General features: G+C 38.4%; 1 protein-coding gene across 16 annotated transcripts in view; it reads left to right on the forward strand.

The window, feature by feature from the left end:
* Positions 1 to 25,030, forward strand: part of ZBTB20 (zinc finger and BTB domain containing 20) — a 492,240-nt gene that overhangs the window by 143,456 nt on the left and 323,754 nt on the right. For 2 of the 16 annotated variants that reach the window (XM_069867378.1, XM_069867388.1), the window contains exon 4: positions 7,504 to 7,596. The exons of the other annotated variants lie outside the window; for them this stretch is intronic. The gene's annotated coding sequence lies outside the window, so the exon portion shown is untranslated. The remainder of the gene's footprint in view (positions 1 to 7,503; positions 7,597 to 25,030) is intronic. 16 annotated transcript variants of the gene reach the window in all.

Raw genomic sequence — 25,030 nt, forward strand, 5'->3', positions numbered from 1 at the left:
CTTAATGCCAAATTGGCAGCTCTGGGGATTGGAGTCTGCTGTATGTATCCATAGTGTAGGTACCACAGCAGAGTATGCTCTGCCCACCCTGCAACCCAGAGTCTTGCACAGCCATTGCTCCTACTAGCAGCGAAGGATTTACTCTGTGCTCTCATATTTTTACTAGTTGCAGGCAAGACTGCTGCTTTTGCTCTCTTCTCCCATGGGTCATCTTGCTGCAGCCGAGGGATTTTGACTACAGAATTTAAATACAAGCTCAAGTCAGGTCCCCCTCTTAAGGGACGAGTTGCCAGTTGAGGAGAGGACTATGAGCGGAGGGTGGCAGAGAAGGGGTGCACAGCTGCTGCTCCCCCTCTCCACCTGCTAGCAGCCTGCAGCCATCTCGCTGTGAGCGGTACAGGGCAGCTGCCGTTGGCCAGCTGAAAGCAGTTAGGGCCAGAGTAATCTGGGGAAAACTGTGAGAAGAGATCCAGGAGCAGGTGGTCGTTTGTGCTTCTAACCACCTGTCTGAGTAACGCTTTCCTGTACTGCCCAGAAGCTATGGCAGGCTCTGGTTCGCCGTGGGTATGTGTTCCCTCATGATGCTCAGAGCCATCCCCGGAGTGAGAACATGACCAATGGATTCAAGGATCCTGTTTTACCGTGCTTCTGGCTGTCCTATGTTAGGAGTGACTTCAACTTACAATTAAACTTTAGTTCCTACAAACTGTTCCATTTGCCATCGCTCTGCTGATGAGGTCAGTCAGGGTCTGTGTAATAATGCAGAATATAGTAAAACTTTGTTTCTAAACACATATACGATAACAGTACTGCTAAGCTCCTCATCAATATTAAAGAATCAGTTGCTAGTTTTTACATGCATTGCTTTTCATTATCCTCCTTTTCTAAGAAGGGAGATGTTGGAAAAGTCACTTTCCACCAGCTGTGAGTTGTGTAGCAAGGCAGTAGAGGAAATTCAAGTGATTATGTGTCTTCCAACAGCCCACTCCTGCACTGAACCTCACCAGAATCAGAGAAACACCAATGATGAGGACTCCTGTTCATCAGGAAGTAGGCGAGCATTGAGCTTGTTTTATGCAGACTGATAGGCAGATATTGGATGCGATTAGCTTCCTGTGGCTACCAAAATGAGATAGCCTTTAAACTAACAAGCTAAAACTGAAGGCTTCCTATTGCCAGGGTGGTCTGGTCTTCCTTGATTATGAATTTTGGAAATAGAAAGTTATGGCTTGACCCAGTGTTGATTGTTCATAGCACTTGGTAATTGCATTACTAAATAGATTCCATACTTAATAAATTCTGTTTTAGAATGTGACAGAATCTTTGTGAGTATTCCTGTAAATAATTTTTTTAAATTGGTGTAATTGACGTTTGTGTATGTGCAGGGAGGTGATCCACATTATTTTTTTGTACAGGGATGATTTCCAGCAGAAGCTAAGGAAACTTTTAAAGCCAAGTTCATTTTCAGTGATATCTTTCTGTGAAAGGAGCTACACTGGAGGAGTGCTTTCTCTGTGACCTACTGACCTTGCTGGGGGAGGAGGTAGACTATGTGCACAAAAGCATCATCGCTTCTGACCCTGCCCTGTCCAGAGCTGGACATTTATTTTATCAGCAGGTGATATTAGGTGCTTGAGGTGATGAATTGAGGCTGGTGTGTCAGCTTATAAAAACGGAGAAGAGGGTATGAACTGGCCAGTGCCAGCAGAGGTGGTACCTATGGCTTTGAGGACCATCCTATCCAAAAGCTTCTTCCACTGTGCCTCGTGCGGATCACCCTCCTTTCTCTCCTCCTGCCCCAGGGAGGAAAGCCTGCAGATGGACAGATGCTGTGGTAAGGATTTCCATGCCTGTTGGGGGCACTGAGGTTCTTGCCGATGACTGTAAACATGATTTGGCTCCCTTGCTCTCGTAATCAGGCTTACTTGTGCTGAAACAGGGATTGCTCTATTGCAGTGCCAGGCCTCTAGCAATACCAACTGTTAAATAATAAACAGGCCCTGGTTGTTGGCAGCAGCTCCCCACCCCCCCTACGTCTCTGCCAACATGTAGTACCCATTTTCTGGGTTTACCTGCCCGCCTGTGCTCTGAAACACAGACCAGCGCCCGTGTTCAGTGGAGGTAGAGGCAGCCCGGAGACATCAGTCTCTGTCTAATCTGCTTAGTTTATTATTCTCCTAGGACCTGGGGTGATATAGCAAACATGCAGTGCTTTGGCAGCACTAACAATGGCTGTGCTGTCATTCTAGATAATATTACAGACTTTTGCCTAATGCATGGGATATTTTTTCCTCTGTTCATCTGCTGGTTCTTTAAGGTCTTTCCCCTTTTTCATTTTTTTGTCTTCTTTTTTTTTTTTCTCCTTTATTTTGGTGGGAGGAATGGCTTAGCTGCTGGGAGGGACTGATTCTTCCTTCATCAGCTCTGTTTTTTCCTGCAAATTAAAAAAAAAAAAAAAGTGTTTAACTGGCTTGTTTTCCTGGTGGCAGAACGGTATTTATTGTTTTATTTCATTAAGAAGTATTACCAAGTCTTTTTCATGCAGTTCATGGTTAGAATGGGCATTTGAATGAAGAACAATTTTTGTTAGTGAATGAAGTGACTCCATTATGGAAGTCACTTCAGCAGGAGGAAATAAATACTGCAGGAAAAAAAAAAAGCCCCTATTCTTATCTTTATTTTGGGCACTTTTGTAGTTTTCGTTTGATTTCTGTATAGCTGCACGCACTGTACACATGTGGAAATCAGTATGTCCTGTTTTATCCAGAAGTGACGTTAAAATGCTTGCAGATAAGTTAGGAGAAATATTGTGATGGTATGAAGAAGAAGAGATTAAACTGCAGACTTGAAATGTAACTGCATGAATAGATTGGAGTGTACATAATAATTTCCCTTTCGCTCTCTAAAATCTTGAGTGGAACACAAGCCAGTATTTTCACTTGGTAGGATAATGATATATTTTTTTAAACCCATATATGAAATGAATTTTAAATAAAGTCTTATTCCATTCCATACAATTAAAAAAGCTCTATATTTGGTGTCAGCTAAGCTTTGTACAGCATAGATCGTTTTTTATTCATTTGTGAGGGAATTCCCTGAGCAGTGGGTTAACCATGGCATGGATGCTAAGAAAACTCTTCATGTTTTCAACAAATATTGTACTATCAAAACTGCGGTGGTTTCCAGTGTTCTAGGGGAAATTCTCTCATAAAATTTCCTATCAACTCTAGTTGATACTCTATTCTTTATCATAATTATGGAAGGAGCAAATATAAGGAAATGAATGTAATTGCTAACCAGACCTGGGAGCCCTGCCCTGTCACTAGCTTTTCCTATTAGTGTTTCCTCTATGCCGCTTTGCTGTTACAGGTCTGAGAACCCTTTTAAACCCTTGCATAATTAGTGTTCAGTGTTTGAATTAAGAAATACAAGAGGGTGAGGTAAGGCTTATTGATGCTATTTCCTCTTAAATTAGATGGCTTAATACATTTATATCTATCCATTTTCAATAAGTGAGTCAAGTTAAATATTGCAGAATAAAGTAGGAAAACTTGAGTTTATTTGAATCCTTGGGCCAAATTTCAACATATGGGATTTTCAAAGCATCTAGATGATGTTAGGATACCAGCAGTCTTTGATTCCCATGGCATTTTTTTTTAACTTGGATTCTTGAGCACTTCTGAAAACTCCTGTGTGTTTTTTTGTCATCCCTGAAGGCTTTGGCCTCAACAAGCACCTGGTGTTTGACGCAGTCTGTGTTGATACTGTAGCAATGACTTCTTCCCCTGTTTGTCATTTACTTGAGTAGATCTCTACAGATGGTCTTTTAATTTATTCTTAATGGGAAAAAGTTGAAGTTCAGTGCTTCTGAAGGACTTCAAAATATGGGAGAAGTGTCAGACAGCTTTTTAGTTATCGTGTTCTTCTGAAAGGTGCAGAATTCTCATTGTTTAATACAGCTCTTTTTTTAATTTATTTATTTCATAAGAATGTTGAGCTGATGCCAACAGATAATCTTCAGGAGACTGGAACAGGGCAGCTACAGGTATGCAGGGAGAGGCAGTGCACTCAGGAGATTAATGAAGTGCCTTTGCAGCTGCTATTGTAGGAGTTGGAAACCTTGTTTCATTAAGCAGAAAAATAAACTATAGAAACAGAAGACTCCCTCTTCTTCTTTCTAAAAGTGTTTCCTTTCTTAAAATGCACATTTTTAATCCAGTGGGAAGAGTCTTTTCTTACTGCTGACATACTGCTTAAATCATATTGTTTTCAGGCAGTAGGTAGAGTGTGTAGATGAGTGACATTTGCTTGTAAATGTAACTAAAACATAGCTTTAGTGACATCAAAAAATTATTGCACTTATAAGCTGAACCATTTACAGCAGGTAGAAAGAAAATTCAGAGCTAGAGGTAGCAATGGAACATGTCTTATGTCTTTCTGTACCTGGAGCTAAGTCGTCTTGGGGTGTGATTTATTTAGTAAAGCGTTTGTCCGGTCAGTACTTGGTCAACAGAGTCACCACAAAGAACTGCAGAAAGCTGTGGGAGCAATTCAGTAGGTGGTGCTGTTCCCTTGAAGCCTGCTTTGACGCTTGTGTCTAGCTAGATATTTAGGGGTATTTATTTCGAAGGCTCTGAATTTCAGGTAGGATGTGAAAATCTGGCTAATTGTTGCCATAGAAGTCTCCTTAAAACTTTTTATAAGCTGTAGTGGTATTCTTGGATACATATTTGAACTTTGGTGACCATGGGGGTGGAAAATGTAGTAAAGGATAAAACAGTGGTTTCAGAGCTGTCTTATAGACACTTGTATCCAATACTTGAAGCAGATTTAAGGATCTGTAAATTCCAGGAGTTAGAACTGGGGAAAAAAGGAACACGAAATCTTGTGGCAAGAAATAGATGGATTTTTCCTCACTGTGTGGATAGCCTCCAGGTGTGGAGGAGGAGGAATGTCCACTGTGTGGATTCCTCCAGGTAGCACAAGACTTAGTTTCCAGCAGAAAGCGAAGTTGAATCCAGAAGCAGACTCAGAGAAGACCACAAATATTCCAGAACTGAGAGTTTCTTTGAATGTGAGCTCTCTGTGATGGCTCTCCACTGAGCTATGCTCTTGTGAAATACAGTCACTTAACTAACAAACAAAGCAACACTTTTGGGTTTTGTTTTGTCTTGTTTGTTTCAGAGGATGTGAGTAATGTCTTCCCAAGCTGTCTCCAGAGTTGGGAATTCTTCTCAGACATCTTCAGAAGCAGCAAAACCTGTTGTGCTGTGCTGGGCATACATGCATCTTTTTGTGGGAGGACTGCTTCCTACAGTCACTTGGAAAAAAAAAAGAATGTTTTATTTAATTCTACAGGTCACATAATATATAACATCAGAAAATTCCTTTTGTATGGTTTGAGGTCATAAAGGACTATTACATCGTCACAAAAGGTGACACCTTTTGTGTGTCACCAGCTGTTAGATTTGTCCAGTCGTCACTGTTTTGAACCCAGTTATGGTCAGACAGTATCTGCCCATCTTGAGATCATCAGGAGGTTAAAGCCTCTCCTTTCCATGGATAGTTTTGTTCCCATAGTTAATCCCCTTGCTGCTTAAAAATGTGTTATTTGTTTCTGGTTCAATTTGACTTTTCTTTCTTTCTTTCTTGGCTTCATGTTCCAGGCTTTTTTTCTTGCCATGCCTTTCTTCACCCAATTGAAGATGACTTCAGAAAACAATGCCACAAAGAAAAGTAAAAACGCTTTCCCCAGCCTACATGCTACCTCCTGGTTATGCCTCCAGTGATTTGCCACATTGCAATGGGTGTTCATGTTCAGTTGTTTATTTCTTGTGACATCTAAATCCTTTTTAGAATCGCTGTTTTCCAGGGTGTAGCACTCCCCACATGCACCCATGCCCAGTCCTGTGGATACAGCTTATGTTTCTTTTTCTTGCAGGTATGCCATACTAAAAAGTTTTATTTGAACGATGTCTGTACAAATGCCTGATTGTCCTCATATGTCGATGACCTGTTCTCCTGATCTTTTATCAGTCTTTGCATCACCTGGAAATTTTTATCAGCAGTGATTTTATAACTTAGGGGTCATTGATCAAAATGCTGAGTATTGTTTGAGTTATTACTAATTATACCTGTGTCTCACCAAAACCACATGTGTTTGAAGACCCTCTAGGTAACGTTTTTCTGAAGGTCTTCCATAACTTAGCTGTTCAACACATGCTTTCATCGACAGAACTGGAACGCTGTGTAGTAGTGTTAAGTCAAATGCTTAAAGATGTGTATGAGCTCTTAGGCTTAAAAAACTTCTATATTTAACAAGAAATTAAATCAGGTTTACTTGAAAAGACCTGTTTTCCATAAAATCATGTTGATTAGAACTAATTATGTTCCTACTCTTTAGTTCTTTGTCAATAAATTCAGTCTCAGCATACACAGTGCAACTTTACTGGTGTCTGTAAATTTGTACATTTTGCTCACTTACAGTGTTTTTAATGATCATGTATTACTCAAAGAAAATAGAAATAAAACAAAGATCAAGGCTAAGGGTACAGCAATGTAAACAAGAGTACTTTAACGCTTGAAAAAACAGTCTGTAACTTCTCTGTTTGGCTGTGTATGGAATGCAATGGTAAGTCTCAGTGACCAAAGTCAGAATGGACGGTGGAGGTGGTCTCTAACTGGAATTTTGATCCATCAAAATGCTTGTGGGACTTCTTACAAAACTTAATGTTGAATATGAATTCTTCTGTCTTGCATAAAGCATAGGTATATGCTCTGCAGGCATTGACATTGTACTTCCACAATCTTCTCTCCATAGTACTAAAGCTTGGCTTTCTTAAGCTGGTCTGTTTAATTTCCTAAAGTTCAGAAAGGGAATCTAGTTGGGAAGTCCTCAAGGCACCATGGAACTGTAGGTGCTGATGAGATGCCTACAAAGCAGCTGTTCTGGTGTGGAGGTGGGAGTCTGACTCTTGCAGACATCTGTTCCTTTTGGATAGCTTGACAGGTCATTTTATTTCCTATCAGATGTTGAGATGTTTTGCACTTTTAACACCTTTGTCTATGTAACACCTAGCACTTTTGTCTAGTAAGCCTGAAATATTTACCATTTACATTGGTCTTCAAAGGAAAAATGTTGAAGGGCTCTGCAAGCAAGATTTATGGACTACTGCATTTGACTGTCCAGTGTATAAAAATTTGCAAGATGTGGATGGGAGTTGTGTATCTAGAAATATTATAATCTTGTATGAAATAAATGTGTGAATTTTATTTTGTCTCTAGAGAACGGAGATTTTGCCAAAATTGGGCTGGCATGGATGGTGAAGAAAAAAAACTAAATTAGAGTATACAAGAATGACCTACTTAAAAAAAATTAAATTGAAAAAAAAAAAAGAGTAATGGCTTGTAGCTATGGGATAATGGAATTTGGGACACTGGTGACTACAGTTTATCCTAATCGTGCTTTTAATTGACAACAGACATGTTTGTGCTTAATTGCAGAAGGACTTTGTGATCAACGTACCTTTGCTGCATGTATCACTCATCCTTTTATGGTGCTCTTTGGAGCAAATAGTCCAGGATTCCAGTGTACAGGTCTAGGATTTTAATTTTAATCCCTTTGCACTGCATTCTGAGGGAAATTCACTGTAATAATTGAAAAAGCAAACAAAACCCACCCCCCACAGTCTCTTTCTCCCTCGAAAATCTCTACTTTCTGAACACTTCATTTCTTTCAGTTCAAAGGGCTACATAGGCCAATGTTTCCAATGGACATTGTGTGGCAGGTTGATGTTGTCCCTGTTGAAAATATTTGGGGTAGGAACTCCCTCTTTCTGCAGGGTCCACAGGCTTGTTATTTCTGACATGACACTGGGCATTATTGTGATATTTATATCTTAGATGCTGGAATGTACAGACTGGAGAAGTTGAAACAGAATTGAAGTAATTTCTGTGTTGTAACGGCAGATAAAATTCCTAAGTCTCAAACTACTCTTTTAGCACTAGACTTTATTCGGTAGCCCTATTCTGAAACTTAATGAAAACATTCTGTTTTCAAGCGAAGATTGCTTTACAAGGAAGTTGTTAGTGATGAACCATTCGAAACAGCATTTTTTAACTTAGTGTCATTTCTTCATCCACAAATTTATAAGTGTTTCCTTGTTCTTGATGAAAATGGCTTCTTATGCCTTAGCAGTTTTATCAGTCCATACACATTCAGTCCATAAGCCCCTACACCTTACAAGTTCATGGTAGATTATGTGAGATACTATGTGCTATGGGGAGCCTGAACGGTTTATTAAAATCCCCATCCTTCATCCCCTTCCAAATACGAGTCAGAATTCAAAGTGAGAATAATTATAGCTGTGCCGTTATGGCAGTTCTGAAAGACAAGGTAATATGAAGACTCCAGAGGAAATGTTAACAATTCTAATAGTTTTTCGTAAAAGACAGAGACACTGTCAAACCAGAGGTTTAAACAAAGAATAGCTTAAAATAAAAAAGAAAACTTGAAGGCCATCAAGGGCCAGTCGAGCCATAGTACTGAGGATAAGCAACCAAAAACTTGTTGTCTAAAATATTGATCTATTGCTAGCAAAAAAGGACACATATATTATCTGTCCCACTAGATAAGTCACAGGGGGACACGGATGAAAAAAAAAATGTATCTCTTTCACTACTTCTCTTTGAAATACTAAATTAAGGTTAGTGGCTACATTTGACAAAGAAAAGGTGTTTCATCTGGGCTGCACATAGTGAACTATTAGTATGACTGCTGCATTTGTACAAATTGAATGGGATGCTATTGTCCGTCATCCTTTTCTTTCCCTGTTTTTATCCTCATTTTGAATAATGCATGGGAAAAATGATCCCTTCATAATGCCACAAACTCACAGCAGGCAAAACTAATTTTACATGATATGAAAACAGATTTTATTTATTTAAGAGTAATATTTAAAGAAAACAACAACTTTTTTGACACCAGCTGCTGGGAAATAAATAGAATATTTTATGACAGAAAAAAAATCCAAATGCGTTAAAAGCTGTTCCCGAGAGATGGATTGAAAAATAAAATATAGGCATTGGGCAGATAAATTTAAACTTCATGGTCGCTGATGTAATTCTGCTCCTGAGGGGAGTGAAGGATAGTTTTCTGGAGGAAAGGAAACTTCAGAGGAGTGGTAAGTTGTGCATAAAAGGTTCCTAGAATAGCTGCTCTCTGTGTGCTGGTGACTGGGGGCAAATTGAGTGACAAGCCCTACAAGATCCTTTACTTCCTCTAGACCAGATGGCTTTTTTTTCCCCTCAAGTCTCTGTTGCGTGAGAAGCAAACTTCCTTTTTTTTTTGTCTAGTTTTTCCATATCTGACCTCAAGTCTTTAGCAGGAGGAAGCACCAAAGAGCTAGGATGCAATGCTAAACTATGGCTTTTTTTTTTTTTTTTCCTGGAGTGGCATCGATGAGTGCTTCAAGAAGTATTCTGGAAGGGGGGTGGAAAATAAATTAAGATATAAATATATATATAGAAGTGTATATATATATATATAAATAAAATAAGTCTGTTGATGGTGCTGTGCACTGCTTTTCCATTGCATATGGAGAAAGAGGACAGGGAGCTGTGTTGCAGCACTGGAGGAACGGAGGCAGGCAGTGCTCAGTGTGCAAGCTTTTCCCCTCATTCTGATCTGGCTGCTGGTGTGGGGTGGGTCGGGTGCCAGAGGCCCTCCTGGGCTTCATCCCACACTGCCCAAGAGTCCAAGGAGCAAGTGGGTCAGTGCCTGGTTCTGGTGGGGCAGGGAGGAAGAGATGGAGACCGCGAGGAAAGCTGTGCAGTATTTTAGCATGAGACCAGTTGGAGCAAATGCCATCAGCAATATAAATGTTGTTTATTGCATTTTCATGTAAAATTGTTTAAGTTAAAAACTCTTAGTGACAGAGAGAATGTAAATCTGAGGCGAAGAGCGTGAGTCACCAGCAGAAGTTTACTATTATCCCTGATAACAGCTGAATTCCAGCCTTCCTACATGCTATAAAATAGGACAGTTTTGTCTATTATTGGCGCCACGTACACCGCTAGAGTTAAAGGTTTGTCAGCAGTTCAACTGTAAGCCCCTATTTTCGTGGGTTTACAACTTGATGGTTAAAAATTTACTCCAGGCTGAAACTTGGCAGGCAAGATGAAGTCGCTGCAAGTTATGCTGAAACTCAGGCTGTCCTCAGGCAACTTCCTGACAGTGTTTAAAACACAAGGTGTGCATACGGCTCCTTTCAATATACAAGAGAGAGAAAAGACACGGGCCCAGCATTTTGTGCCTTTGATTAAAAATGACAGTGTGGTTGGATTCTGGCTTGCTTGGAAGGAGCGCCTTAATTCCTTTTTGTATTCTTGCATGTCTTAAATTTGGAAAGACTCTTATTTAAATTTTGTGTAACTTATCTGAACTCTTCCTTGTTAGTTTTACATGGAGAGAAATCCATCAAGCCCTTTGTGTACGTTTATTTAAATGGGAATTAAATGCACCATTCTTTGCTATGCTGTAAGGTTTAAACACCATTTAACACTTCCATTTAACTAGCTGCCATTAATTAGTTAATATTTGTATAGAGCTTGGAGGATATAACATGCTCTGAGTGTATGAAGTATATTGTTATTTCATAATTCTGGTAATATTTTCCAAGAGATGGACTACACAGCCATAATACAATTATAAGTGCTGGGTGGTTTTAATGACACAACCCTTACTCTGACCCAATGTGTTGTGGTACAAAGATCGTTGTAACCACATTAAGAGAGCGTGTTTTGCTGTGTTTGTATGCTCTAGTTCATCAAGTTATGAGGATCAACACTTTTTTTAAAGGGTCATTCATTTTTCAAACTGGTTGAAGGCTTTTATGGGGTTGTCGTTTTGAAGGTAATACCATCAGGTTACTTTTGATTTTATAGCTGGTCATGGTGATCAGGGGTCACCTTAGTGCTGCAGACTGGCAGGAGTCCTTTAGAAGAAGGACATGAATAGTCGTAAGTCTACATGTAGTTATACAGATTTATGAATAGAAAGAACCAGTTGTGAAATCTGGGAAAATGAACCTTTCTGTATGTTAAAATGAAAGCATTGATGAAACATTGCAAGAGAGAAAGAGTGTCTGAAGTGAAGGGTAAAAAAAATCAGTGGGTTAAAAATTAGCCTCTGACGTATATGGAAAGATGTTGCTTGTCTCATTATCATTAATAAATACAAAATATATATTTGAAAAAAATGTATCCAAACTTTGCACCTACAATTTTGTTTAGATTTTTTTCTGCACTTGATCCATTAAGGATCTAATTCTTTGCTTATATCTGAGGATTAAAGATCAGCACTGGAAATGAAATTGGCTTGATGAATACTAATTATGTTCCTTCATGCAGTGATAAATCAGAAATAACCCTGGATTTTTATCAGGTATTGGTGCGCTGGATTTTTATCAGGTATCGTTGTTCTGGATTTACACTAGCATATATCTAAAATCAGAATTTGTCCAGCTATCTACAATTTAGGAGTTTCAGCTTGTGTTGTGAGGTAGTAGTTGGTTGGCATAGTTCTCCTTTTGCCGAGGTCATCTGGTCTGACCGCCAACATGCACATCTGCAAGAAGATTTCATTATCTTAATAGCCACCATTCTTGGTGGATGACTCTCATACCTAACCTTGATCATCTCTGGAGAAAATAGATAAATACAGTCTTCTGAGATTTCCTCCCAAATATTTAAATGTCTCATTGCATTGGAAATAGTAAATCTGTGTAATGAATTGTAACTAGCAATGAGGCTGACATACTTCTTCTGGAACTAACTTTTTGCCCAACTTTATTCAAATTCAGGCACTGTTGGCAGAGCATGTGAAAAGGCTTGTGGTCCAGAGGGTGCGTAACTGATAGAGTTCCTTGTGATCAGCCTTTGAGTTCTCAGTTTAAAATGCAACATTAACTCAGTGTTACCTTTCAGTGCCTTTCTAAAATCTTTCATTTTAGACGAGAGGCCTGCGTGCAGAATTTAAGAGGCTTATTCTCTTACAGAGAAATAATGCTGCTAAGCTGCTAGAAATCTCAGCAGCTTAATATAAATGTTCAAATAAAAAAGTTAGTATTTTAACTGTATAACCTTCAAATATAATTAATAATGAATCCTAAGCAGGAGCCTAGGGGAAAGCATTTGGATTCTTTCTATTTGTGGAATAGGTGCAGGTCTCTAGTGTGCAGTTGAAAATAAGGACTAAATATGAGCTGATGATTTGGAAATCAGTAATGTGTGCTGCTGAATGCAGTTACAGTTGGGATATAAAGTGGAACGCTACAGAAAATGAAAACAGAGAGACCTGGGCTACCAACTTCATGAGCAAATAAAATTCCAAAGTTGCGTACTAGGTGGAGGTATTCAGATGCAGAGTGTTTTGGCCTGAGAATTGAATTATCTTATCCTGCCAGTTCAGGAAATAGAATTTTATTTTTTCATAACTTTGTAACTACTGCTATCCAAATTATTATTCTGGAGCATAATTATGGTAAATAAAAATCCAATAAGAGGGTGTGTCATAGCCACCTGTATGACGAGCCTGTTAAGATTTCTAATACAGCAAGATGCTTTCCACACTGCATCCCAAACCAAGAAGAAGATCTTGCCAAGAGTTGATCTGAGGATGGTGGTCATAGTCTAACTCCACAAAAGGCAAAGAGAAACGGTCAGGCAATCAAGGGCCTTCTAAAGAACAGTGTGTGTTCTCCAGTGCTGTTGGAATACGTTGCTCTTTCTGTGCTTGCTCTTTTCAGAGCTTGTGTACCAATTCCACACTTCAAGAATGCATAGGAGGGCGACCAGTTTGGTTCTGGATTTAGTGCTTGAAGCTGTGTAGCAGTATTAGCTGCGAATAGGAACTATGTGGTTTTGTGCTAGAATTTTGGCCTCAATAATGAAATACTTGGAGAGGAAAACTGTCTGCAGGTACTTCAAACATAAGAGATATCCACATAGTACTATTTCAGAGTGTAAGTGGGAGAGGCAGAAGCCCTGAAAATGACTGGTTGTTTCTTTTTATTTTCCCGATCTTTAAATAGCTTGCAGCATGTGCTGCAGGTCTGATTAAGGTATAAGTGAGGGACAAGTTGGGAGTTGCTACATTGAAATCCTTAGAGTCACATGATTGCGAAGGGGAAAAAAATATAATGCAAGTGGAAAATGAAGTTTGGTGTGGACAGTATTCACATATTGCTGTCACACTGTGTGACCTGAAGTACTGCAGTTGTTTCCTACGTAGGTATCAGTTGCCATTATACTGACAGCTTCTGGAAACGTGAAAGTATTGACTAATGGAGCAATTGTACTACTTGTCAAAGAAGAAAAAAATATTTTTAGACTTTATAATGGCACCCTGAAATGGCTGATGATGTTTAAAAGCCTTAATGTAGAAGTCAAACTACTACTTCACATGGCCTGTTGTTCCAAAAGGAAAAAGCAAAAATCTTATCAGATGTGGAAAGGATGCTGCAGGTTCATTTCCACTCTACTCTTCTAGGCCCCCAGCCTCAGCATGGCGACTACACAGGGCTGCATTTCTACCCCAGGGCTACCTCCTACGTTGCAGGCCATGTGGTGGTGTACCCTATCCATTCTCTTAACATGGCTGCATCATCCCTCCTCCATCTCTCAGCAGCAATAACTTTGCTGCAGGAGCTGTGGCTTAGGTTTTTGTGGCTATCCGTGGTGGTTCTAAGAGAGTTGTAGGCCAATCTCTGTTTGATGCTGCCTTTTTCTTGGGGAAAAATGATGAGCTGATGGAAATACTTACTTGTCCATATCTATCCCATTGCTAACTAATTCATTAATGCTTTCAGATTATGCTGAATCTTTCTCCCACCTCAAGCAATTGAAGGATGTACTAATGAAAGACTGTTTAGCAACTTCACATTATTTCTGTAGTCTTAAAGTCTATCTAACCATTCATATGCAACAATAGTGTCCAAGTGTGCCTTGTGCCATTAACAGTTACATGTTTTTTGAAGCCAGAGACTGAGTGGTTTTAAGTTGCAGAAACTGAACTCAAGTAGAAATGAACTTTCTCCCTTACTCTGGATTCATAAGAATGTTCTGGAAATCTTAAGAGATTAGCAAATCGAGATAGTAGATATCCATAATATTAGTAAATTCCTCCAATATATTTTAGAGTTTTGTTAATCCTCATATCTCATTTTGTTACACCTCAGTATCTCACAAGTTCTTCATCATAGCTAAAATCAGACAGTAAATGCTTAATAGATCTGGAACACAGGTCTAGTGTTCAGATTTCTTTAGCTGTCAATTAAAACCAGAAGACTTTCCGACTTTCCTTTCCTTTTTTTTTTGTCTTGTCAGAAGGGTTCTTCTTGGTGATATATAGCCTTTCTCCCACTTCAAAATGTTAACGAGAAGACTTCTTATTGTAAGGGTCAAGACTGCTGAGGGTAGCAGAGGATAAGAATACACTTCCAGGAATTTTCAAGATATGATTACTTTAGTGAGCACTGTAATTCATGAATCTAGATTTTCTATGTATTAGCATTATGGTTGATTGACTTGCTGTCTAAGAAGGTGTGAGCTCTCACTGAAGAATTTTCTGGCTTTATAAGTCCAATTCTGTGGTGCTCAAGGTATGAACTTGTACTGTTGGTTCTGTCTGGGGGAATCTAAGAGTGTCTCTCCCTCTCTCCCTGCATTTTTTTATGAAGCTTGTAGTAATTTTTATTTGGGGTTATACCCCTCTAGCAAATTTGGCTGAATTTGGTAAATTAAAAGAGAGGTTGTATCCAGACAGCACAATTCTAGCCTTAAGGAGACGGAGAGAAAAACTGGTATCCAGAGATAGGATATCCTGAGTTATTTCAGGTTCAACCAGTGATTTGCTCTATAACCTTTGGCAAAGCACTTTTCTCTTTATGTAATAAAAAAAATATTGATTAATTGAATCAATCTCCATGTGGAATGAGAGATATTTTCAGATTCCTGATTGAGGATCTTAGTGTTCTTTACTGCCAAATACTGAGAAGGCAGAAGGTAATGGTAAACAGGCTGCCAGTATTTTCTTAAGTTATGCTGACATATGTCTTGATAATGATTCATACTGAAAGGTTTGAGCAGGTTCTGCTGATTGAATAATGCAGGTGAAAATGTTTCTCTGAATTGAGGACAATTTGAGTATGGATGGTGCAGCCTGAAGAAAGACCTAAGAGCATTTATGGATTTGAGAGTTTTATCTGAACATTAGCTAATTGTTAATAAATATATATCCCAAAAATTAGGAGAGATTTGTTTAACTCTTCGTGTTGTATCTATTACTTATTGCCAATTGAAATTTGCTGTAAGAGAAATGAACTACTTAGGTTTGCCTGGTTGGGTTTTTTTTGGTCATACACTGGCATATGAGCAGTGCAGTGGGAAGCTGGGTATCACCATTGGTTACAATGAATGAGTATTTAGAAGACTGGTAAGTCAAACCAGCTTAAAAGCAAATCTTTACCAGACTGGCATTCATTAACAATATTATAGCCAGTAGTTTTTAATCAGTATTAGTTATTATCAGCTGGTTCTTAACAATCCCATTCTACATTAGCTGTGAGTGTAAAGTACTACAGAGAGGATGCTCTCTGATTGTCTACAATCCCAAGTGGCCTTAGTCAGCAAGGGTGAGGTTATCGGTTAAGAACTCTTTCATGAGGGAAGTGACTTCTTTATTCCTCATTTTTTTCATCTGCTATTCTTTGAGGGTTTTATGCTTCTCATCACTCTCCCCTGCCCTCCAAAAGGGAGGTAATTGTATCTGCTCCCAACATTGTCTTATTTTTAAGACAAGTACTTGCTCTATTTCTACCAGACATTTCTTCTGGCTTAATCTTTAGGATTATTCAGATTACAGTAGGCATTTTTCTTGCCTGTTCTGTGTCCTTTTTCTTATACTGCAGATTTTAGTACTTCTTACACATTTTCCTGTACCCCCTTTTCAGCAGTAATAACACAAGTATCCATTTGCCATTTGGTGATTATGTTACTTACACACTGGTGCTTAGCTGTATTACAAAATGGTTATGAATTTTGTCCTGTTCTGCTGCTAGCATTATGATCTTACAAAATACTATATACTCCTATCAGTGATCAGTTACAGTGTGCTTATGTTTGGGTTTGAGACAAGCAGATATGAATTATATCCAGCCTGGCATACCTCTACTTTAAGTATACAAGAGCCTCTGCTTTGGCTACACCATTAGTTTTACAGAAGAAGGACTTTTTCTGCTTGAGTCAAGCTCTTTTATAGAATCTAATTTCTCTTTGGTAGTGTAGGAGTCTTCTACAATGCTCCTTCAGTAAGCAGGATAGTGAGAATAACAGGTACAGCTCTATGTAAGATAGCTTATTGTTGCTGGCTTTTAGTTGACTATTGTGTGACCTCCAAAAGCCCAAAATGATTCTGATTAACTGAGTTACCCCCGTGGTCCTTGAACTTTGATTATCTTGTGTGCACAAAGTTTGAGCTGTCTATCAGGCTTGAGGCTGACCGTTTAATATGTCATAAATGTCACAATTCTTTATTGCGTAATGAAATGGTTAGTGCTTTCAGAATTTGTTAAAACACTTCTTAAAAGGGAGAGGGTATTTTGCTAGGGTTTGAGGTTTTGTTGTTGTTGTTGTTCTGTTTTGTTTGTTTGGGGTTTCTATTTGTTCTGTGGTATGGAATGTTGAGATGAAGCTCTTTCCTCTACAGGAATCTGTGATGGTACCAGATTTTCCATAGTTACTACTGCCACATATGGTTTTCTGTACTCTCTGGTCTCCGAGCCTTTTTTCTATTCTGTGGGGAGTCTTCAGCGAATATCAGCCAGCAGGCATAATACAAGAAATCTCAGGGGTCATCAGTCAGAAGTTACATTTGACTATACCAAATTATATTTAATGCATTTTTTTCGACTTGGGACCTTGCTTTATTTTTACCAACAGTTATTAACAGAGGGCAAACTTGTCCCAGTTGTCAAAAGACGATGGGAAACTTTGTGTGACAAAGACCACATTAGGATGTCTCTACAAATGAGGTGTGAAGTCTTGATCTATGTAGCCTTTATCTATACTGGAGAAAAATAGAAAGCTGCTTCTGGGCATCTCTGTAGACAGGGCCAGGCGGGATGGTTGTGTAACAGATGAGTTCATTGCTATGTGGTTCCCATGGCATTGCTTATCCAAGTTAGTGCAGCATGACACCTTTCTTAAATACAGAATGAAGTACTGGCTATGAAGAGGTGGTTAAAAACTACAGATGTTCTGGTTTGGAGGGGAGGTTCCTAGACCACCTTTGACATCCTTGCATAACTATTTTGTTTAGGCCAAGCAGAAAGAACTGCTGTTTTGGTTCTCAATGTACAACCCAGTTGACATGGCATGACGTTACGAAGAACCACACTACTTAGTTGGAAGAAGAGATCTGCGATGATGATTCACTTCATCGTTTTATTGCTTTCCTTCACCCTTTGTGCTAAACATACGGTGTATTGTTCTAGCTTTTAATCTTCTGCTAATGGCATTGATATCATAGGGTGAATGATACGAACAGAGTTATCTGTAGGAGTTTTGCTGGCAGTAGCACTCATTTAATTCTTCTTGGATAGATACAAGCTCACTTTTGGATCTTTGCACTTTAATCTCCTCTTGAGAGAGTTCAGTATGATCAGAAAAGAAGAAACAGATTATCATTCTCCTCAAAATTCTCGTCTTGTCTGGTTTATCTCTCTGTGTCTCTTTCCTTTAAGTAATGAAAATGACAGAAATTATTTTTCTTTACTTTATTAGAGGACTTCTTGAAATCCTTAGATGAGATTCTATATTGAAAGTTCCGTTGATTCTTTTAGGAAGATACGCATTTTTTCCAAGTATTGCTTAAGAACTTGCATTAAGAATCTTAAAAAAAAAGAACATATTTTTAAAACCTGGAAGAATAAAAATCACTTTTTTGCTTAATGCCTCCAATTTTAATACTAAATACAATCACGTAGTTTTGTACCTGCCAACTCAGAAGTCCGCCATACCTTTCAAGTAAATAACATCATACGATTCAAAGTGCAAGAGGAAGATAGAGCAAAAAGAAAAAGAAAGAATCCTGAAAACAAACCCCAAACCCATGAAGTTTTTAATAAAGGAAACTGATAGCACTACACTTGTAACCTGAACTGTGTGAATCTTAAGTTGTCTTTTATAAACCATATCTGATAAAATGAAAACATGACATTTGCGTAAAATGTGCCAAAGTTGGGGATTGGTACAAGTCATGTCCTTCAGAGATGCATACAAGGTTATGGAAAGAAAAGAACACCTGCATTTCTTTTATAGATCTGCATATATATGCATATGTATATAAACAAAAAACCCTCAAAGCAAAAGGGCAGAAGTTCCTTTTCATTCTCCTTCTTCTCCATCCCTACTGTATTTAGGCCTTTCAGCTTCTTTTTTACCGAAAACAAGAAAAAGTGCAGTTTTCAATTGTTAGGGTCGCAAACTATCTTTAAAGATCCTTTCCACTTCAATATTTCTGGCTGCTGGCTTTCAAACAATTGCCACTCTGCCTAAAAGGACAACATGTTTACAGATTGTATGTGAAATCACTTTTGAGAGTAACGTGTTTCCTGAACATCTCTATTTTTAGCGCAGTGATAGCTCAAAGCTAAGAACCCTTCCTAATTGGAACTATACTTGTGGGAACTTAAAGATAGGGTTCTTAATTTTTTCCTGATATGGATACATTTTAATGTGGGAGGCATCTTAGGAAATCTGAGATAATCCTGCTCTTATTCATAGCTGTGAGGCTTGTCTCCCCTCCAGGCTGGAAATGTGTAGTGTTCTGTTTGAGAACTGTGGTTGCTTCCAGTGTGAAGTTAAATGGTGAATGCGTTTTTAGCTGTCTCTTCTTTTCATCAGCTGGGAATAAAGTGAAGCAGAGCAAAGTGTCTAACGAGATTTCTGCAGGCCATCAGCAAAAGCCTTACCAATAGTACATAGACCATTAAGAGAAGTGATGGTAGTTCATGACTCTGCTTTTTATTTATTTTTGTGTGTGCGTTTGTACTACAAATAAACACTGGCCTGGAAAGTTTCGTTAGTATTTTAAGAATAAAAAGGGAATGCAGATTTAATAGGCTAATACATTAAGTGTACTTGGTACCATATTACTCAACATAGTGGGATTTTCTGCAGCCTGCAGATGTAGGAAATAGTTTTGTATGCATCTACAGTGTAGGACTTCCTCCTTTTGGATTTAATGTGGCATAGAACAAAGGAAAAACATCTTTTCTCCTGTAATTCACCAGTGGAAGAAGAAATTTTATATACATTAGAGCAATCTTTATTTGTCTCTGTGAACATCAACACCCTGCTGAACTGGTTATTTTGTGTTAATGCAGATTTACAGTCATCGAGGACAGAAAGGAGGTCACTAACTACGTAAAATTCTGGGCTAGTTTCAGTTTAGTCTCAGGAGATGGAAAGTTCCTTGTTTGCCTGAATGCGAGCTTCAGTCGCTGTTTGGAAATATAAAGCCATAACTGTTGGAGGGCATTCTTAAAGAGAAAAAAAACTTAAGCTAAAAAAGAGAAATGCATGAGGGAGAGTCTTGTGTCAGACGGTTACAGCAGAGAACTTGGTAGTTGGACTTCTGAGTTCTGATTCAGTATCTCCAGACCTGCTGGGGGAATAATGTAGCTGTTGTTGTCACTCCTGTATCTCTTCATGGAAAAGGAAGTGTGTTTCTAAATAATTTTTGAGAATCATGGAGGAAAGGCTGAATATGTTTCAGAATTTCTACTCAGTTACTATACCAACTGATTATAGGGACATTTGACTACATGTAAATGAAACCAAACCTCCATTCAATTGACATTAAATAATACAGTATTTTATTTAATTGTTTCTATTAGTACACACAGATGCATAATGAGACTTTATAGGTGTATATGACTGCTAGAATAATGTATTCTTTCTTGTAAACTTTTGCCCTAAATTTTGGCTTCTTATCATGGTTTTTTTCTGCTTGCATACTTTAAACGTGCAACAATCTTAAAAAAGTAGACTTTAATCTTAAAACAGAGTGGAATAGCAGTTGATGTTTTGCTTGCTGGCAGACTTATTGTATTTTGCAAGTGCGTTTACTGTGGAAGATGGAAGTTGAAATTTTTTTCCTTATATATAGGTGCAGGGGTGAAGAGTGAGATGGTGCTGGCCTGCATTATTTCAAAAGGGGTTTCTCAGCATGTGAAAAGAAACTCAGCAGCTTCTCCATGATAGACCTACTTTCTTTGTGCGGTATTTGTAGAGAACGTACTTCAAGAGTGCTGAGCTCTCTCTGGAGGAGGTGCAGAGGAGGAAAGGAGAAGGCTTTTAGACCTTCACTGCAAATTACAGGCACATTCTAAATGTAGATGCAACTCAGTTGTGGTTGCAAAAAGTCTTGAAGGATCTTTGCTATAACTCCATTAAGGTATACTGAAGAATTGAAAAGTTTAGTTGTATAATATGTAAATGATCCTTCATTTATTTGTGACTATTATTTTCACTGTCTTCACAAGTGGGCCTGTAATATTTTTCTGGGCTTAGTGGCAATGCAAAGGCATTAGATCAAGAGTGTTCCAAGATTCAGATTGGCTGGTATTTGCTTATATCACCATGACTGAATGTTACCAGTTTCAAAATGCTTTTTTGTTCGGGAAATTTTAAAACAGCTTTGATTTCAAACATGAAACTTGGCAAGTGACTGCTCCATAATGTGTTCTAATCACTTCTGGTATTTTGGAAAAGACTTGGAAAAGACTGAAGTTGTTATTTTATTAGAAACCCAGTTACCAATTGCATATCTGAACTTTTCCTCTTTACCTGGAACATAACTAGCATATGGTCTTGTTGTCCTTTTCTTAGTATTAATGTGTGCATGGTGGAGCTTAATTTTTTTCTCTATGTGAGGGTATTTTAGAATTTTTTCACTGTAAAAAAATAATATACCAGTTCCAAATCTCTAGTTAGGTTGACCATAACTAGGGTGCATTTGATACTATCTATGCTTTGTTTAAACATGTATTATAGAATAGGTTAATTACTCAACCTTACATCATCATCATTTATTGCCTTTTTAGGGGTGTTTAGGTTTTTTGTAGTGCAAATGGAGACAGAATGAATTTTAATTTTAGCACTTAGAACAATTCAGTCATTGCAGAAGCCCTACCAGCCTGAGCTTATACCTAGTGTGTACTCTTCATCTTATGTATTTGAAGTGGAAATAAATATTGCATAGATTTAAGTGTGTACATACTCAAGGTCCCTGGTATAACTACAAACATAATTGGTGTTGGACCAGGCCAGCAGGATGCTGAAGCCACTAAATCCCATCCTGCAACTTATTTAGATATACTTTGCCTCCAGCAAATGTAGGCATTCTTTTTAAAAATCCATTTTAAACTTATCTAGTAATTATGCTGTTGCTTTATTAGGTAGATTTTGCAGGATGTGGCTGGCAGTACAAAAACCTTTTTGTTGTTTTTGCTAGTATTGAAAATAAAGGGAAGATTTTTTTCTCCATTTTTCCCCAAAATATTATTTCCTGTTCTGATACAGTGATCAGTTCGAGTCATTGCTGATATATTCTCTTTTTCTGTGTTGTTTCCGGGGGAACAAAAAATACAATAGAGCTTTGACAAATTGTAATGCAGGAACCGAACTTTCCTGATCTCTTGTGTAGTTTCAGCTTGGTCAGAATTTCACTTCTCATAGGATGATGTCTAATTAAACAAGAATTATATGTATGGACTTTACAGGGAAATATTTGAGAGCTGACATCAGTGTTACATTAAAAGTTTAAGCAGAAGATTTACAATACAGTCCAAAGGTCTCAAAGTCCACTGGTATTAAATTTCCAAAGATTTCTGAGATGAATGAAATCAGGGGGGTTGGTAACATTTTCCCTGTAATATTGAATCTCAATAGCCTGTACAATAATAATAGTGTCCTCCTTGGACTTTGAGCTTAATAGGGCAGTTACATAAACTGAAACAATATGAAATTTCTGGGCATGGTTTGTGCCTGATGTTGTGCCAGATGAAGCTGGTTTTACACTTCAGGTTAATGGGTTACTGGCAAAAGAATAAATAATGTGCCTAGGTAAAAGCATGCATTGATTTGTGCTTCTGCATAAGGTGGAATAAACCCAGTCAATGCATAATCTGGAAGAGTCTTGATACCACTTGAGGTGCATCTGCTTATATGAAGTCCAAACTTAGCCTGTAGTCCTGACTTTACTTTCTATTAACCATACATTCAGTTAAAAGGTAGCATTTCCCTTCTTACGTGTCAAAATCATAAGTCCCTCCTAAGGTCCTTGATAAGCCTGTAGAGATAAGTTCCAAAGGAAGAGGGGGCAGAAGACCTTTTAAAAAAGCTACTTTACCTGGATAGAGTAGTTGCTACCTGTTTTGGGTAGCAAAATGGTGATGGATCTCCTGTGCATCTAATGTGTTCTTTCCACTCCTCTGACATCAACTAGAACTACAGATTTCACTCTCTGTGCTCATACCAGTTCCCGCCTTGTGTTTTTCTCCAGTGAGAGGAGTGTCACGCTTTCATCCTACTCCCTTCTCTATGTGCAGCAAAGGAGAGGGAACAGAAACTTCACATGTGAACGAGAGAAAGCAGATTCTTACAGTACAGGCAGAAAGGGTAGGAGATGCTTGTCAGGGTGATGGGGTTAGGCTGCTGCGTGAAGGTAGGAGTATTGTGCATCCTGGGACAACATCAAAAGTCTCCAAAATATAGGTGATGGGTCTCAAAAAGGAGATGGATTGCTAGGTACAGTCTCCTGAGATCAGATTGTGAGGCAATGAACCATTAAAGAGAAGACAAGTCTAAGACTGCAAAAACTTTCTAAAGTTTCTCACAGTTGAAAACCTGCAGCCTTTATTCAGTTGAGTTTGCTTTTTCTGTATCAAGAATGAGGACAATAAAAGTTAGTTTGTCCTTATTCATAGAACAGCACAAGAAAGGTGCAGCTGTGGTGCTGGGCATACATTCTCCGTACAAGGAAAAGAGAAGCTCCCTGTGTTTGTGAGAGGAGTGGGGGCAGGATAGAGTGAATTTCATGTCTTGCTGATATTGAATATTCTTAGGATAACCTCAGAAACTGCTCAACACTTAGCAACATTTAGAATTCAAAATAAAGATTTATTACTTTGATCCTCTATGCCGTATGTCCTATGAAATGTATGTGCATTGTCATACTGTTTTTTTATTTCACCTCAGCATATTGCCTATCATCCCAGATCTTGCCGTTTCATAGATAAGGTACACACTGAACTTCTTCAGGGCAGATCTGTGAAGGAAGGAGAGGAGAATACCCACTATACAGCCAGTATTATGCGCACGCAGCGTTTCTGTAAGGACAGCTAAATGTCATTGCCTGTACCAGAAATTGGCAACAAAAAGCCTTTAGCTGTGCAGGGGGTAGAAATTCAGGAATAGAGCTGAAAGGGGACCCCGTTTTTTTTCAGACAAGAACTTAAGGACTCTACATGTGATTACATTTAAAATTTTAATCATTAGAACTAATACCCTTACTCTAAGAAAAGAAGCCATATGATCTTTGTGATCACAGTGTCTGCAATTTTGATTTTAGTTTGCTTTGCAGAGGAGCAGGTTTCACAACTAGACCACATCATTGCAGAGTAACATGACAAAGTCATATGCTCACGCAGTGAAAACCTTGTATTTCATAGTTTAAAAACAAATTCAGTCTGAATAACATTTTTTTAAACTTTTTAAGATATGTTAAATGCCACATTGTTCTGGCTTATGCACGTCTCCATTATTTGGATCTTACAATTTTGATTCCTTTCAGATTTGATAAATTTGTTATTTCTGAGTCACCAGTTTTGGACGCTGTCAACATTTACATTTTTCTCATACTTAATGAATCTGTTTAATGATAATAATCCTAGCACCTATTGCTTGGCATTGGAGTAGATTATTCTTTCTATTCTTATCTAATACCATTGATTAATAACTCATTGCTTCCTATCTGTCAGACAGTTTTTATCCGCCTTATTGTATTATTATCCAGACCATAATTCTCTAGTCTCTATGAGCTTCCTGTGTGGTACTGTGTCAAAGGCCTTGCTAAAATCCAAACAAATTACATCCGCCACATTTCCTTTATCCACCCAGTTTGTCACCGCACTGAAATACCCATCACAATGAAATATTTATTGATGTACATTTAAATCAGAATAAACATGAAGGTTCTGCTGTGATTATAAGATAGAACCTACTTCTTAACAGGTATTACCATTTTATGCACTAAAGCTAATTTGAGCCATGGGAGATGATACCATTCAACAGGAGCCGTGAAACTGTGAAGATCAAAGCATTATGAACTTTGAAAAGGAGTGGGAGAAGCTTATATGCTACAATAACTTGTAAAGGGCATAAGCAAAGTCCACAAAATGTATTCCAAGAGATGGGCAGAGAATATTAACTTCAGAGCTGCTTTATGAAAAACTGTATCTTTGGAGAAAGAATTGTTTGGGCAAGGCCTCGTGAAGACTGCATGCTGTCACTGTTCCTGTTCCTTGGGAACATAAACAGGATCTAGGGACAGCTTGTTCAAGAAAACAGTTGGAATAGGGAATGTCATGGTTTTCAGCAGCCAACTTGATTACCATCATCACACCCGCGTAGGAGGAAAGCTTCAAGAGGTATTTAGAATGATGCTGGGCCCCACCTGGCTATAGCAGAACTACCAGTTAAACTCCACTTTAGGAGTCTAGGTCAGATCTTAAGTGCAGTTATAAAGAGCCTAACTCTTCAGCAGTTTGAAAAGTTCAGCTTCTAATGTGCTTTCACATCTAGGCTTCTCAAGTGCTTGTTGCTTACTTATTCCTAGTGGTTAACACTAGGAATAAATGAGGGGGGTGGACTATACTATTAAGGGAACCAATGTTTTTAACATATA

Source organism: Phaenicophaeus curvirostris, chromosome 1 (genome assembly GCF_032191515.1).
Source record: "Phaenicophaeus curvirostris isolate KB17595 chromosome 1, BPBGC_Pcur_1.0, whole genome shotgun sequence".
In the NCBI taxonomy this organism is placed as follows: Eukaryota; Metazoa; Chordata; class Aves; order Cuculiformes; family Cuculidae; genus Phaenicophaeus; species Phaenicophaeus curvirostris.